The following is a 16,587-nucleotide window of genomic DNA, read 5'->3' as shown; positions in this document are numbered from 1 at the left end:
GAAAGGCTCTTGTATCTATATTGTACCTCTTTTATTCCTCTTAATCACTTGTTTCATAGTCACGTGATTAATGGAGTGCGTACGACCATCTTGGTGCGCCAAGAAGGAACTGCTGTGAAATGTGAGTAGAAGAACATGTTGGAAATCCACACAAAAAGGAGAAAAGGCCCTAATTCCCGATGGCTTCCCTGGACTCGTGTGCGTATGTGCCAGCATGGACAATAATTCCTCACTGTGTAGGATACTCGTCTTCCCAGCGGCATCGTCTCCCCTTCCTCCCGATGCTGCATTCAGGTGATACGGGAAATATTGAGTCGTCTTTTACAAACCGAAGATGACAACCCGATGTAATGCTGAACAGCGCTGACGTGTGTGCGCCTCCACGCCAGGTGTTTACGGTCCGTCATGAGGCGCTAACTTCACAACAATGATGTGTTTCTGTGCCGCTATTGTGTTGGAGCGGCAAACACGTACAATGTCACCCCACCAGCTTAAGCATTTGTCCCTGTGTGTGTGTGTGTGTGTGTGTGTGTGTGTGTGTGTTGCAGACTATCGTGCCAGACCCCTCTGCCCCTCTCTCCATCTGCTGAAGCCCCCCAGGCTGGACCAAGGTCACTCGTCTCCTCTGTTAATGTGGATGTGGATCCATGTGCACATTTTACTGCACATGCATGTGTGTGATGATATACGACAAAACGAAACAAAAAACCCCAAAACTGCTGATTTGATACTTTTATAACTCAAACGGAGATGTAAAGAATCTTTGTAAAGGAACAAGTCTGCTGACCTGGATTAAACTGGTTTCCCACTGAAAGTTTAAACTCATCAGTTTCATCACAGCCCCTCGGTTATTGTCCAAACCTGCATGCTAATGCTACCTAGCGTCTCGGGTGGCATTGATATTCAAAGGTTACTGTTTAGTCTAGGAAAATTCAAATTATTTGGATTTTTTTTTTGATTATTATTATTAATAGTCAAATCTTGTGGGAGTTAATGAAATATTTTTAACGGCAAATGTGAAATAATGAAACGCCCCGAGCCTTTGTGTTCTTGACTTTGCCTGTGTCTTTGTTTTGGTGTTAGCCTTTGTGTTCTAACTTATGTTTGTGTGCTAGCTTTCAATTGTGTAACCATCTGTCAGAACTATTGGAACTGAAGAGTTAAAGCACTGTGACAAGAGACACTTTGAGCTCCTTCTTGACCCATTTTTCTGTTTTCGGTGCACATTAGTTAAACGTTCTCTGTTATGTGTTTCCTGATGAAGGCATCACTGATGAACGGCAACATCTGAAGACAAACATAAGAAGCAATTATGCTCAAACAGATGAAAATGAGAGGGGAAAAAAAGATGTTTCTCCACCCCAACTCTCCAGACGACACACACTCGCTCAGCAGAAACCAAACATTGACAAACCTCCGCTCATTCTCTCGATCTTAAGACGTTTCCTCCAGAGGGAATAAACTGGGCACCCTGCCAGATGCTGGATCCATGTCTCTTTTCTCTCTCTCTCTCTCTCTCACACACACACACACACACACACACGGTCACAATTATACCTAATACTAGCCAATCATGAAGTAAAATAGTCCCAGGGATGCATTTAGCACCAGTTTGCTTGCTAACAAAATAAAAGGAACATCTCATGAGCAGATTTCCTCAGAGTTCTGTGATCAGCTGATGACGTTTCATTAATTTTCTGTCCTTAATGGTTTTGAGAATGTTTGGTCCATCCGGACAATGTCCTGCCACCTTCAGCCAGGGGTAATTCTCGTGTCTTTACTTTAGCATCAAACCATTAATTTTGCTGAGAGACCAACGTCCACCCACAAAACAATGTGTAAATGATTCAGGATTTGGTGGGACTGCCATGGATTTGACACCAAAAGTTACAAACTTTTATCCTGTATTCAGTTAACGACTGGTTTAGCTTATTAACAACAAATAAATATGATTTTATTAAATTTTGAAGACACAATAAGCTTGATGAATAAAAAAAGTGTCCCTTTGTAGACCTTTGGATGCTGCAGCTGGTACACTGTGTTGTGTTTTCATTATGCTAAGCATTTATTCACTAGCTAGCTCTCCACTCTGCTTTGTCGCAGCACCAGTTCCACACATGCCCCCCCCCCCCGGTCTGCAAACCATGAAGTCAACCAGCTCGTCTTTCATCAGCGGTGAGAAACTGGAGAGGAGCCAAAGGTTGAGCTTACTTTGTGTTTTGTAATTAATCTATTCAAACACACCAGACACATAGTAACAGCCTTTTTGTCGCACTCAGGTTATTAGCGGGAAGAAAAAAAAACCCACTAAAAAGCCGCCAGGTCAGAGAAGAACGGTGCGTGGAGTGTGCATGTGTCTGTGTGCTATATTGTGTCTGAATGTGTGTCTCAAGGTGAGACTATCTCCTGCCTTATCTGCCGTGTCTTCAAGGTGTACTGCTGATTGCTCGATAGCAACGGGGGCACACACACACACACACACACACACACACACATGCAGGTTCCAGTGGGGCAGGGTAGTTTGGCATGGAATTGACTGGCTAACAGCTTGCAACAGTAAGTTGACATTTCTGTGTATGCAGAATGGTGTGTATGTGTCGTTAGAGTGTATCAACCCGGTGTATTTAGCGTAATATTTCCCCAATGTTTCGTTGTTTGTATTTATGTGTCCAGCGAGATTATACATGTGTTTGACTATCTGCTTGAAAGGATCAATGATGACCAAAGGAAAACAGGATGTTAAGGTCATTCTTTTTCCAAAAAAATCAATGTACCAGGTTTGTTTGTGTTTATTGAGTAAATGATGCCAAAAATGTCTCATACAAGCCAAAGCCACAGATAATAAATTACAAAAGACTTTAACCATAAGTGAAAATGCGCTGCTGCTATATTTACCTCCCGGATACACGACCACAACGCTGCCACAAGTTTGATTATCGGAGAAGAGAAGCTTTTTGTATTGAGTGGAATTTTCCTGTCTTAAAAACTAAATCTGCGACAACATATTTGATTGTCCATATTTGATCCATTATCAAGCATTTATTGTTGCCAGCCCTTTATGCTAATTGCTATATTTGTTTTCATAACATCACTTTTATTTTTGACAAGCTTCATTAATTTATATGTGTGTGTGTGTGTGTGCGTGTGTGTGTGTGTGTGTGTGTGGGGGGGGGGGGTGTTGGACAGCTCTTTAAAGTGCAAATCTGCCCGAGGCAGAGTAGGTTGAGCGGACGAAGACAGGAAGATAATGGAGGGGCATCTGTGTGCTAAGGACTGCACCTCAAAGTCAATCACACACACACAGGCTCACACACACACGTCCACCTAAAAAAACACTCCTCTGCTCACAGCACATTCACATTTTCTGTTGTTGCTGGGCTCTATTTATCATTAGTACATTAATCTAAAAGCTTTTCCAAGATGTTTCTCTCTGTTTTTCATCTATCTTTCCATCTCCTCTCCTCTCGTCTCCGTCCCCTTTGCTCCCTCATTCTGTTCGTCCCCTCCATCTCTCCACTCCTGTCATATCTCCCTTCAATTTCACATATCTTGAATTAGCTGCAGATAGCCTTAAGTACCTCACCGTCCACTTCAGATATGCCCTTATTCACCGATGGACAGATACAGTGTTTGTGTGTATGCAGTGTGGAGATGAGGCCATTGTTTTGGACTCCACATGTGGTGAAAAATGGCTTATTATAGAGAAGGAAGCAGAAAAAAGTGGTGCCTGGCGGTCACAGTATTGTAAAATATTTATAATTTCCTCGCAAAAACTGTTGGGAGCTTTAAATCTCACATTAGTTTCTCACATTTTAGACCGTTTTAAATTTAGTTCTCAAGGAAAAATCCGATGCCGATCATATCAGAATAAACATTTGCCTAAATGCAGATGACACCCTTCCAGATTTGTCAGTTTTAAGCAGATCTTTTACTTCCATCTCACTTTTGTGCAATTGCATTTCACTACGTCAATTTATTGTGGAATCCAAGATAGCAAATACAGTTTTGCACACTTGAGTCTTTATAAAAGTGATTCTCAGGAATCGAATCGAGTGACAAAATGCACAGGCCGACTCAAGAATCAGGTCCCAGAGTTCCCCTGGTTAACCAAGGATAATCTCTATCCATGGAAGCCCTTTTTGTGATGAGGGAATGCAAAACTGGTCCCTTTTCAGCTCAGCTGCTGAGATGTTCAGAAGTCTTAAGTGCAAACGACTGCTCAAAGACTTCAATGACTTTAAACTTACCTTTTGGTTCTGGCTGCAAATACGCTGTCTTTGCCGGCACACTGACTGCACCACGCAAAGAACGAGACCGCTAAATAGTCAGTAAAAATAATTTTTATCCCTCATTACGCTAATATCAATTAGTAAACAGTGTGCATCTGTAAGTGGAGCCACTCCCATAAGGTTTGCATTACCAGCATCCACAAAAGTGCAGAGTTTCATTTCTGATGTGCAGATTAAATAAAAGGCTTCCTGCCATAATTGCCCGTCTGTTAAACAGCCTCCTGTTTTGATTCTGGAAAAGACATTTTACATTGTGAGTCTCAGTTGGATGATGTGCTGCACGCTCATGTGCTGCCAAAGTGTTTCCAAGCACCTGGATGCTGCCGTCGCACACACCAGAGGACAGATTTTCAGCCAAAAGCAGGAGTGATTCGCACAAATTGACGACCAGAGCTGTGGATATTTGTTTTAATTCTCAGGGATTAGCATTTTGAATGTGGTCAGCCTTTTGGAGGAAGGCAAAGTTCATTTCAAAGGTTCCTGTCTGCCAACGCGTGACGACGGCAATCCAGTTCAACGTGGATGTGCAGATTTGAAAGTTAGGTTGTGCTAGTTTAGGACCACAAACACGTGTTATAGTAGCGTTCTACATGAATGCAGCACTTTTCAGATCTCCATCAGGTTATCTGGCTAATACATGCAGACGTAGCTGTACACAAAATCAGGACCTCCAGCCAACAGATGCCTTAACTCAATGTTTAGGAATCCACAGAGAGTTTAGAAAGTGCTCTAAAAAAAGCCTCACCTGATTTTGTGCATCGTATTGCAGTTTACTCTGCCAGCTGTATTCTCCCCAACATGGCAGCGAACACATACAAATTGAGGTGGGGTTGCAATGGTGAAGTGACCCGCGTGGCTGTTTTGGGACGAGCCTGAAAAAGAGAGGACATCTGAATCCTGCCTGGAGACACATTAAAAAGTAACAGTGATGTTATGACGCTCAGTCGAGGATGATATACACCAGAATTATAAAATATTAGTTGCTTGAGCTGGATTTCCCACCGTACTCTCTTTTGTTTTGATTCTTTTTCCCCTGACTGGAACTCTCTGCAAGATCCGTCTTTATGTGCGTGCAATGATTTTGCCTTGTCTTATAGATTAATTTCAGCCTCCTATAATTTACCGTCTTTCCAGCCTTGCTATTATCCTGTTGCAGCTGATAGAAAAGATGCCCCGGCCACCTCTGACCTCGGCGTGTGTCTGCCGCTGGCTAGAAGCGCGCCGGTTCGAGTGCGTGTGCGTCTTTGTCTCGTCCAGAGGACAGCAGTGCGCGTATATTAATGACTGTTTTATGCTTCTTGCTATCTGAAGCTCTTTTATTCATGGTGGCCATGACGGCCTAATATCCGCCTGTCAAACAACTTCTATTCACACTGCTTACAGGCTGGAGACTGATACTTAAGATAGAGAAAAACACACACCTACGTAAGGGGCACTCACACACTCCTGGGTAGATTAGTGGGTTGTGAAGGAGCCACGCTGGGTTTTATGTACCGTTCTTGCTCCAATCAATTACTATTCATTTATTCCAAATGAGTGACCGTGTCCTGATCTGAAGAGTTATTATAACTATTCAAGTCTTTTTTTAAAAACTTTGTATGTGCTTTTGTTCTCCTCCTGCAGCTTTTGTTAGTAGTATCTTGCTCCTCCATCTTTCCTCCTTCCCCATTTCTACCCATGTTCCTTTACTTTCATAAAGAAACAAACCCCCCCCCCCCCCCCCCCCCCAAAAAAAATAAAAACAACCAAAAAACCCAGATCTTTTCAAAATGTAGTTTCAAACAGTTACTTTTGGGGTAGTTTTATGGGGCCGGGGCCATTGCAGGAGCCTCTGGACAGCCATTTACAGGAACGTTAATAGGGCCTAACTGAGTCCCTATGCTAGGCTGCTTACTGACATCAGCCCTGAGAAAGTCCTGGGTCGGGCTTGAGGCTTACTCAGCTCCAATATAACGTGGAACCCAGCAGAAGAAGAGCATCAGACTAGCACACACAACTTCTCCTCTTATTCATAACATCCAGTTACATGAACACACAAAGCAAAACATGAGAACCAACTGTCTTATTTAGAAATTTACCACGTAACAATTTTATAAATCTCACGACACAACATGCGGTGTTTAAAATTTACTAACACACTGATGTGTGCACAGATACACCTTGCAGAAAAAAAAAACCCTCTGTCACTGCACACTTCACGGAACTGGCACAAATGATATTGTCTCAGAATATTACACTGTCTCATCTACTTCCATAATAACCTCCTGACTTACCCAAGCGAAAATGTTCTGCTGCGTATTAGTCTTTCTTTCATTTCAGGAAGTTTTGGTTCCACTCTCCAGTCATGGATCATGTGAAATGAGTGTCTCTGATCACCTGCAATACAAAGCAGTCCTGTATACCCAGTGATGTACCCAATGATGTGCCCGATGATGTTCCCAATGATGTACCCAATGATGTGCCCGATGATGTGCCCGATGATGTTCCCAATGATGTGCCCAATGATGTTCCCAGTGATGTACCCAATGATGTGCCCAATGATGTTCCCAATGATGTACCCAATGATGTGCCCAATGATGTTCCCAATGATGTGCCCAATGATCTTCCCAATGATGTGCCCAATGATGTGCCCAATGATGTACCCAATGATGTACCCAATGATGTGCCCAATGATGTGCCCAATGATGTACCCAATGATGTGCCCAATGATGTACCCAATGATGTGCCCAATGATGTTCCCAATGATGTGTCCAATGATGTACCTAATGATGTGCCCAATGATGTGCCCAATGATGTTCCCAATGATGTGCCCAATGATGTACCCAATGATGTACCCAATGATGTACCCAATGATGTACCCAATGATGTACCTAATGATGCAGCCTGTCACATCCTCATTCTAGTTAAAGGCACCCTGTCAGCAGAGATCTGAAGGGCAGAGGTTTGTTGTGTATTTAATGTATAGCTACACTATCTTTAATGGAAGCACATACATGAAGTGCCTGATGCTTGGGAAATCCCACCGATTGAAGAATTTTCAGATGCCTACAACTTGTGATATGGTAAAACCTTTTTATGAATTATGGCAACATACAACCCTAAGGCTGTGTACCCCAGGGGGTAACAGTAGTTTTCTTTCCGTGCACAGGTTATGAGTTATTCTGTTATTCTTTATAAAGGCTATAGCTTTTGAAAGGTCCAGCATGTCAATTTTATAAAAAGTTGACCTAGTGCTACTCGTGCTACACATGTTATTAGCTAACTTGCACATTTAAAAAAAAAAAATAGACACAATATCTGAATATGAATATGCAAATGGAAAGACCAAGAGTTGTACTGACAGACAGAGGAAAGGAAAAAGCTTTGTTCCCCTCCTCTTGTCTCCTCTGTCCTACTTTTCACCACTGCTGACTTCACACTGCCCAGTTGAACAAACTGTGATCTATCTGCCATGTAGTCAGTGATCCAGGTGCTGAGGGGGCAGGTCCACACCCATTATCCTCAGCATCTCCTCCAGCAGTTGTGGCTGTATGGTGTTGTCCAGGTGAGAATGAGCATGCTGCACCAGGTAGATGATGGCATTGTTCAAACCCAGGTGTAGCTGGTAGACCAACAGTAGAGGTCCAATGACGACCTCCACTTCTGTCTGAGGTATGGCAACACCAGCACCTTCATCACATTGCCACTCCACCAAGCTGTCCATTTAGACTGTCCCTCCTTTATTGTGTTCTCAGTCAAGGCTAATGTGTGTGTGTCCAGCAGCTTCATCACATTGGATGTGAGAGCAACTGGCCTACGGTCCGTGAGACGAAAAGGGGACATATTCTTTGGCATGTTGTCTAGGCTGGAAATTGGGGGTAGGGTGGCATGTTAGCGTTGGAGGAGACAACTGTTGGCTATGCGTTAAACCTGTGGAGGAACAGGTTTTACTCTCTCCAGAGTGCCTGGAGGTTGTCTGCTTTCACCTTGGACACAGTGGCTTTTCTCTCCTGTTCTCTTCTACCCCGATAAGCTCCTCCTTAAGACTTGCTTCTTCTTTCTGAAAAGGGCTCAAAGTAATCTGTTAGTACATTGTCGGTTTCTGGAGTCCACCCCCTCGCCATCGGTGTGGACACAGGCTGACGTTCATCATGAGGGACATACATTGGTGTCAGCAGGACCAGGTTGTGATCAATTCTTCCTGGAGGGCAACAACAATGACACGACTTGTTTCCCAAACATTAGCAGACAGGTGGTCCAAAGTTTATTTAGTCCCCTTCCCATCAAGTAGTTATAGAAACTTAGTTCTCGGAATAGTCCACTTCTAAAAAGAGTTCTACTCAATATCCTCCCACAGAAACTGTTTGCTTTCGCTCCCACCAGTGGCCAGAGGAACTGGTAGGAGGTCAGAAGTGACATGGGCACCACGGTTTCTGCTAAGAACAATTGGCGCAAGACAACGTGACCAGCAGGTTATCAAGTTATTGAACAAATGGTTGGTTTTGGTCAAATATAATCTAAACTATTTCAGCTTAAAATGATAAATCACATATAGTAAGAGTGACATTAAGTCTATAAACTTTTTCAAAGAAAGACCAAATCAAATTGTTGACATAAATCTCAGACATTTATCCTGGAGTTCTTCACACCCCAACTACATATCCCAGAAGGCATTATTGAGCAGAGCAGGCACCCCACAAAGTGGGGACGCCTGGAAGCTGCACGGGAGGCAGCACTTAAAAGGGTCTCACTCCGTACTAAAAGGTACTCACTCTGGGAAAGAAGAGCACTGAGGAACAAAAGAGAAGACAATTGACAATGAGAAGACGATTTCAACACAGGGTTCCCCCCAAAGACGTCACCGGTATGAAAGAAACTTTGATTTGATGGAGCTATTTGTGTTTGTTTGAATTGTTTGCTAAGTTGTCTCTTTTTGTGTTAAAGGTTTTCAACCTAATCCTAATCCTGATATTAATGTTAATGGCAATGCAAGCCAAACAATCTTGAAAATAAAAAAAAGATTGAGGTGAAACGGAAGAGTCAATCTAGCGTCCTTTGGGGGTTTATGGAACAGGCCATTTTCAAGTTGGGCAGGTGCTGAAATAAGGGAGATAACTTGCCACAAATAATACGAACCCCCTCAATTGACTCATATGTACAATAAATTTAGCACAGTCCTTGAAACTGAATAATATCCAATTGCTTTTTGCGATGGAAATATAGATATAATAAAAATTCAACGAATATAAAAATGTCCTTAAATCACACTTTTAACTCATTTGTGCACAATGGACCGCACAAACAGCAGTTTTCACCATCTTTGTCGAGCAAGAACAGGCGGCCTTTGGCACTGGCACACTCAGTGGTCAAACCTGTAGTTTGTGAGGGTTATAGATCTGATTTGAAGCATCAATCACCTCTCGAATGAATTAATTTTATGCCATGATCCTTCTGGATTATTGTAATTCACTTTTATTGGGCTGCCCAAACAAGTCGTCAAAGAGTCTACAGCAGGGCCAGAATGCAGCTGCTTTGGTGATTAAAACCATGACAAGAGATCCCAATAGTCCTGTATTGGCTCCTCAATGCTGGCTCCCTGTAAAATCTTTCATGTCACATAAATGCTCAAATTTAGTTAATTACAAAGTACGTGGGCAAGTTGGTAAACAGAGCTGGTCTGAGTCAGGAAGCTGACCAAGCAGACTATAAAGTGACTTCAGTGCCATTTGTGTGCAGACCTCAGGATCAAAGGATAATATGATGGTTTTAAGGAGGCATTTTCACATTTCAGCTGGAAGAATTTGTCTAAAAACCTGATTTCAAAATATCTTATGTTATCGGGTTGTCTGTATAGCCGTCTGTGTAAATCCTGCTGAATTATCAGCTTTTGTTCATCCTAACAGTTCTTAATTTCACATACTATGAATAAACCATTTGGCCGAACTGTTGTAATATTTTCACTCATTGGTGTGCAGTGGGCCAGAAATGTGCCGTGGCTTATTCGGCATCGTCAGCAGGACTTGTCAGCAGACACTCGGGCATTTATCCTGCTAAGGGGCCGTAGAACGGTTACTGTGGAAATGTGTACAAGCCACAAACATGGCAAGGGATATCTTTTCCTTTAGTTTATAAATTGATATTCCTTGATCACTTTTGTCTGTAAATATAATTTATTCTAGCTCTGGTATCTCCATCACTCTTTAACCACTCCTACCAGTTCCTCTGCCCACCGGTCAGTGTGAAAGCAAGTGAAATACTGGTTTTCAGGGAGGGTAGTTAGTTGAACTGTTTTATAAGTCGGCTGCTCTGACAAAGCCTCACTACTTGGTACTTAAGAGGCTACAGAAGCCATTTACTATTTTAGAGACTCAACCAAAAACACACCTGACAAAAATAAGTGGAAAACAATGCACATGGCAGGAGCTACACCTTTCAGGCTGCCACTGAGCACAGCAGCAGAAACTTTAAAATCTTGCACAGTCCCCAAAAACTGCTGTCCCTCTATCCCACTTTGTTCATATAAAGTGTGTCTTAAAGCTTTTCAGTCCTAATAACATCTAATTTCAAACCCTTCACTTCCATTAGTAAATATACCATTTTACCCTCCACACACACACACACACACACACACACACACACACACACACACACACACACACACACACACACACACACACACACTAGCCTTGACTGAGAACACTATGAAGGAGGGACAGTCCAAATGGACAGCTCGGTGGAGTGGCAGGTGGCAGTATGGCACAATAGCCTACTTTTTGATTGCTGCTGTTTCCTGATGTTGTGGTCGAGGTAATCAGGAAGAAAAGACTACTTTGAATATTGTAACACCATTTGGCATTGAAGCCCCACTTAACATTGTCCCTCAATTAGATACAAGCAGTGGCCGCCACCCCATTGGGGCACTGATCCGATAGGAGGGCAAAAAAATATAAAATGTTTTAACAAATTCATTTATAAATTTCATTTTTGGGGTGAGATCCTTTTTTTTTAACTACCCATTCGCAATCATATTAAAGTCACCTTAGAAACACAAATGTAACTCTCTCACTCTCACACACACACACACACACACACACACACACACACACACCACTGTTGAGTTGTCTCAAAGATCAAACCCATGTTGTAAAGGCCCCTCAAGATCTAGAATATTGTATTGTTTTTGATACCCTTGCTTTCTTTAGCACGAGGGAGTCTTATAGAATTCTAAATTATTTGTTCACTTTCTGTGAAACTGCTGATTTTGGGAAGGAGATTAAATCATTACTGATGACTTGTAGTTGCCTGATTTCTTACACTGGATGAGGCAGGGAACTGTGTGGTCACATCAGCCCCACCACAAATATGTTTCACCAGCCACCACTGGATACCAATAACACCACCCAATTATTAGCCACAGCCATCTGAGAGCTCTGAACAGACCCCAAGCTACTTGCCCTCTGGTGTTCAGCTACAATAAAATAAGACCTTTTTAGAAAAAAAATCAGCATCGGAACATAAAATGGGACAGAATTTCCAGACATTAAAGACTTGATCTTCACAGACGTTCAGATGTGTCCTTCTGGAAACTTTTCTCTCCGTCCTCATTTCTCTTTAGAATGAAAATCTTTTTTTTGCCACATTGTACGTGGGCTCTTTTAGTCTCAACCCCGCCACCTCCATTTCTTTAAAGCCAAAATGAAGTTCCGGTTTCTGCTTCTTCTCCCCTTTTCCTCCCCCCTCTAATTCTGGGAATCACCAAATCTCCAGACAGAAGGAGGTCAGACTTCTTACCTGGGCTTCATAATGGTTTTTGAAGAACCGAGCACAGCACAATAATTACCAGGCCATCCAACAATAAAAGCTGCATAATCAGTATGGAGATGCATGCCGTCTGCATCTCCTAAACAAACACTTTCAACAGTCCTGCTTCCTTTAAGTACGTATTCAGCCAAAGAGAGTTTTATTCTCTGTCTTTATGCGTGTCCTTTATCATCTTCCTTCCTTTTCTGTCCAATGTCTTCATACTAAACCTTTTAATTATCTTTAGCAAAAAAGCCCGACCAGCTGACAAAACCTGTAATTTCATGGCAGGGTCAAGAGCCGTCCATTTTTGTGTGTTGGGTAATGTGTGTGTGTGTGTGTGTGTGTGTGTGTGTGTGCAGCGTCACGTGTTTGCTGCAGCGACTTACTCCTTGTGTGTGTTGCAGGGTGGAGAACGCTAAACCCCGTTAGCCCTAACACGTCCACACCTCCGCCGTCAAACCACTTGAGACCACATTGTCCTCAAACATTCCCTTCAAAGTTTTTATGCACCCATCCTTCCAGCCCTACTGAAGATGCAGCTCTGTCACACTTATATTTGATAGAATCAGAGTCACAAAGCTACGTTTTCTTCTTCCATCGCCATTCTGCATGATAACTAACCTTCATGAGGATGTAGAGCCTGACCTGAATTAAACAGAAGTGAAACCAATTCCGTTAAGGTCAAGTTAACATCTAAATCTTTTGAGTTTCACCCTTTGTACAGTCTTGTTGACCTAAGGCCGATCGTTTTCCTTCAAGTCAAAGAAAAATATTTTTCTGCTTCTGCCACAGCTGCACAAAGATGTGAATGTCGGAAAAATCCATCAAAATTTCATTTTTTTTTCTCTTTTGGTGGACTGCATCTTATCGTTTCTCCAGTGTGAAAACTGGAGAAAAACTTCACCCCATCTGGTGGTGCAGTTCAACAATAAAAATAGAACATTTGTAGAACCTTGTTAAATGGGTATATTCCAGATATCGCCATCCGTGAGTGAAGGTCACATTGTATAAATCATCGGCGTAGCAACAACACGTTCCATTACTGCTTTTAAAGGTGGGTGAAAAGCGATACAACCAAAATATCACATTCACCAGAACTATTTCACTTTGCTTTTCAGAGGGATACCAGTGACAAAGGTAGCAGTGGAACAATCGAGTCTACCAATGTGCATGAGTAGACACTAAATTGCCTTTCACGTTGGCTATATGATATGAACTGTCAAGATCTCAGCTATGACGCTCACCAGTCCCTGGGTCTGCTTGCAATGGGAACATCACCAAGTGCCTTTTTCGAATGCCGCTCAGAAACCTGCGTTCCCCCACTAATGGGATGTGAAGGGATACGAATGGTGGACCAGGGTGGAACTTCCCGTTTCATTCATCAGGTAATCATCTATGGTCTGTATATGTTAAAAAAAAAAAAAACACTATAAATTTTTTTTTAACATGTGTTACTCATGAACGAAAACAGGAACTATAACTGGGCTTCTGGTTTACAACTTTTAAGACTAAGTCAACAGAAATAAAGGCTATTTTATGTGCATTTGTATGATGCTATGAAAAAAATTGAAATAAAATAAAATCAAAACCAGTCTAAAGACCAATTAAAAGCTGTCAAATCAACTATTTAAAGTTAGCTGTCCTCCTTCAACAAAATCCGCTCTGATTAAATTAATTTAATTCAATCATGGCGCAGTTTTTACAAACCAAGGTCAGCACCTATTTATTCATCGCTGCCTGCAATTCTTCAAGAGATATTCCATGAATCAAAGAAGCTGAAGATTCCCAGAATATCTAAGAATATTGGTGCATCCTTTTGAGGTTAACTGGGCGGCCATCTTTTTTTTCTTCCCATTTCCAATTGGCATCCGAGGTCATTATTGTGCTGGCGGAGAAGCACGAGGGGATGCAAATAATAACATTTGATAATGCGGAGCAACAAAAGAGGGAGAGAGGCTGCGCATTCACCAAGAGGGGACTTGAGGTAAATATGCTCAGTAATTATATATTGGAGCACTTTAATTATGTGGCTACGCAGGAAAGAAATGGACAGAAAGATGGACAGAAACACAAGGAACCAGGGAGGAAACATTCCAAAAAAGGCTGCCATGACAGAGAGTGGAATTTATGTTCCAATCATCACGTCTTGCATCGATCATGCACATGTTCAGATGGTTTCATTTCACCAGGAAGCACTTTATCAACTCAATAACAGGATAAACCCTCCAGTAAATGGTACTTCTTAAAGAGGAGAATCTTGAGTAAAAGGCAAATCAATAAATTCAAGGAAGAGCCGTGTGTGTGTGTGTGTGTGTGTGTGTGTGTGTGTCACTCATCTGGAAACGAAGTGAACAAGTAAACCAAAAAGCATATTTAAAGTAGCTTAATGTCATTAAAGTTGTCTTTCTGGTTTGTCATGACAGAACTAAAAAACAGGAGGTTTGGCCATTAAATGATTGTAAACTCTACTTTCAGAAGGTGGCAATGCAATGAAAACAACAGAGGGAACAGGAAGAAACAGGAAGCAAAGAAAACTGGGATGTGATACAGGACAGATGCAGCTAATAAATCATGGTCAGCTAATACACATCATTGCAGCGTTTAGCTGTTGAAAAAATAATGTAGTTATGTTTTGTTGAGCAGAGACTATATCATTTGTAATCTTTGAGGAAACTGAGTCAAAGGTTCCAGAGACAATCTTGAGGTTTGTTCCAACTTGAACCCTCTAAGTTTTTGTTTCTACAGAACATTTAAACAGGTAAGAAAGGATTCGACGCTACCATGAGCCTGCTGTTCTGGCTTAAATAAAAGCTTCCTGGATGGATGGATGGATGGATGGATGGATGGATGGATGGATGGATGGATGGATGGATGGATGGATGGATGGATGGATGGATGGATGGATGGATGGATGGATGGATGGATGGATGGATGGATGGATGGATGGATGGATGGAAAGAGCTCTTCAGACAGAGATGATGAGGATGTTGATAGGAGCTGGAGAGCTGGAGTGGACAGATGTGCGATAATGTGTTTTGGCCAGATCTCTGCAAGGACACACACACACACACACACGCACACACACACACACACACACACACACACACACCCCAAATCAGCCAAACCTATGTTTTATCTCCTCTTTACGATTCTGCCTGGCAGATGAGCCAGTTTCTGCCTCCTGCTCTACATTCTGATTTATTAAATGACACTTTTGCTTTGCTGCTTTTATTTTAAGGAAATGTCGCCTCGTCCCCCAAAACTCAACAGTAACGTGATAAACCCCACCCACGTGTGTCTGGTGATATGTAAGGAAAGGTGACGCGTCGCCCTTTGCATTCGCCACTGGATCCACTCACACAATTACAGAGTTGATGACCCATCTGTCTGTGATTGACTGACGGGTGTGTGTGTGTGTGTGTGTGTGTGTGTGTGTGTCTGTGTTCACCCCAAACTCCTCTATCCAGTGACAGTTTTCTTTTGCTGCTCGCGTCAGTGTTTTCAGAGCTAATGCAGCCCGAAACAACTGAAGAGCTCTTGAAGCAGTTTGCCAACTTCAGAACCAATTTCATTCAATTAGATAATTCCCCCTCCTTTCCTCTTAGCATCCCTCTCTCTCCCTCTCACCATCTTTCTGTCCCTTCTTCCATCTCTGTCTCCCTCTCTTCATGTCTCTGCCTCTCTTTTCCTCTCTCTCCCTTCTTCACTCTTTTGTTCTTCAGAATTAGTCATTTGCGACATTAACTACAAACTGGTTTGAAAATGGGCCCAGTAAGACAAACCCAGCTGTGTGTGTGTATGTGTGTGTGTGTGTGTGTGTGTGTGGTATGCTTGCATACAGAAAACACACAAACACACGCACACACATCGCTCCATTTTCTGCCTATTAACGGTGTGTGTTGCCAGGCGATAGGACAGGTGATAGCATCTGACGCGATGCTATCTGTTATCGAAGTACACACGTCCTTCAGGCCTCCATCGAGCTATCGCTCCTCTCATCTCTCCTTTAATCTCTCTCGCATCCTCCTCCCTCTTGTGCTAACCTTGCCTCGCATCACTTCTTGCTCTGCTTGCTCTTCTTCCCCATTTTTTTCTTGCATTGACAGCTTTTATCCTTTCAGATCAGATCACTCTTCCTTTTCATTTCTGATTTGAGGAACTTGGGAATAAATGGCTTGAGTCCATCTGGTTTTCCTGACTTTGGATGCAACAGAGCTCCCACAGTTCCCACATTAACCTCAATTATTTTCATTCAGTGACAAATTTGTGTCATGATTTTGTTCTTCCGGCCAGTCAAACATTTAGCACCACCATCCCAACCATTCCTAAATCTTGGAGAAGACCTAACCCATCTGCAGGGACTTTTAGAGCCTGAGCCTAAATTTTACAGGAAGGTTCTTGAGGAAAACTCTCTCCAACCCTTACAAAAGTGACTGTTTTTGAAAATGCGTTTATTGGTCAGTTAGTGGTCGCAAACAGCTCATTAATATTTAAAAGACATCATAGCCGAGCAACG

The sequence above is a fragment of the Takifugu rubripes genome, chromosome 8 (genome assembly GCF_901000725.2).
Source record: "Takifugu rubripes chromosome 8, fTakRub1.2, whole genome shotgun sequence".
Classification (NCBI taxonomy): Eukaryota; Metazoa; Chordata; class Actinopteri; order Tetraodontiformes; family Tetraodontidae; genus Takifugu; species Takifugu rubripes.
Note: the sequence above shows the minus strand (reverse complement) of the source record.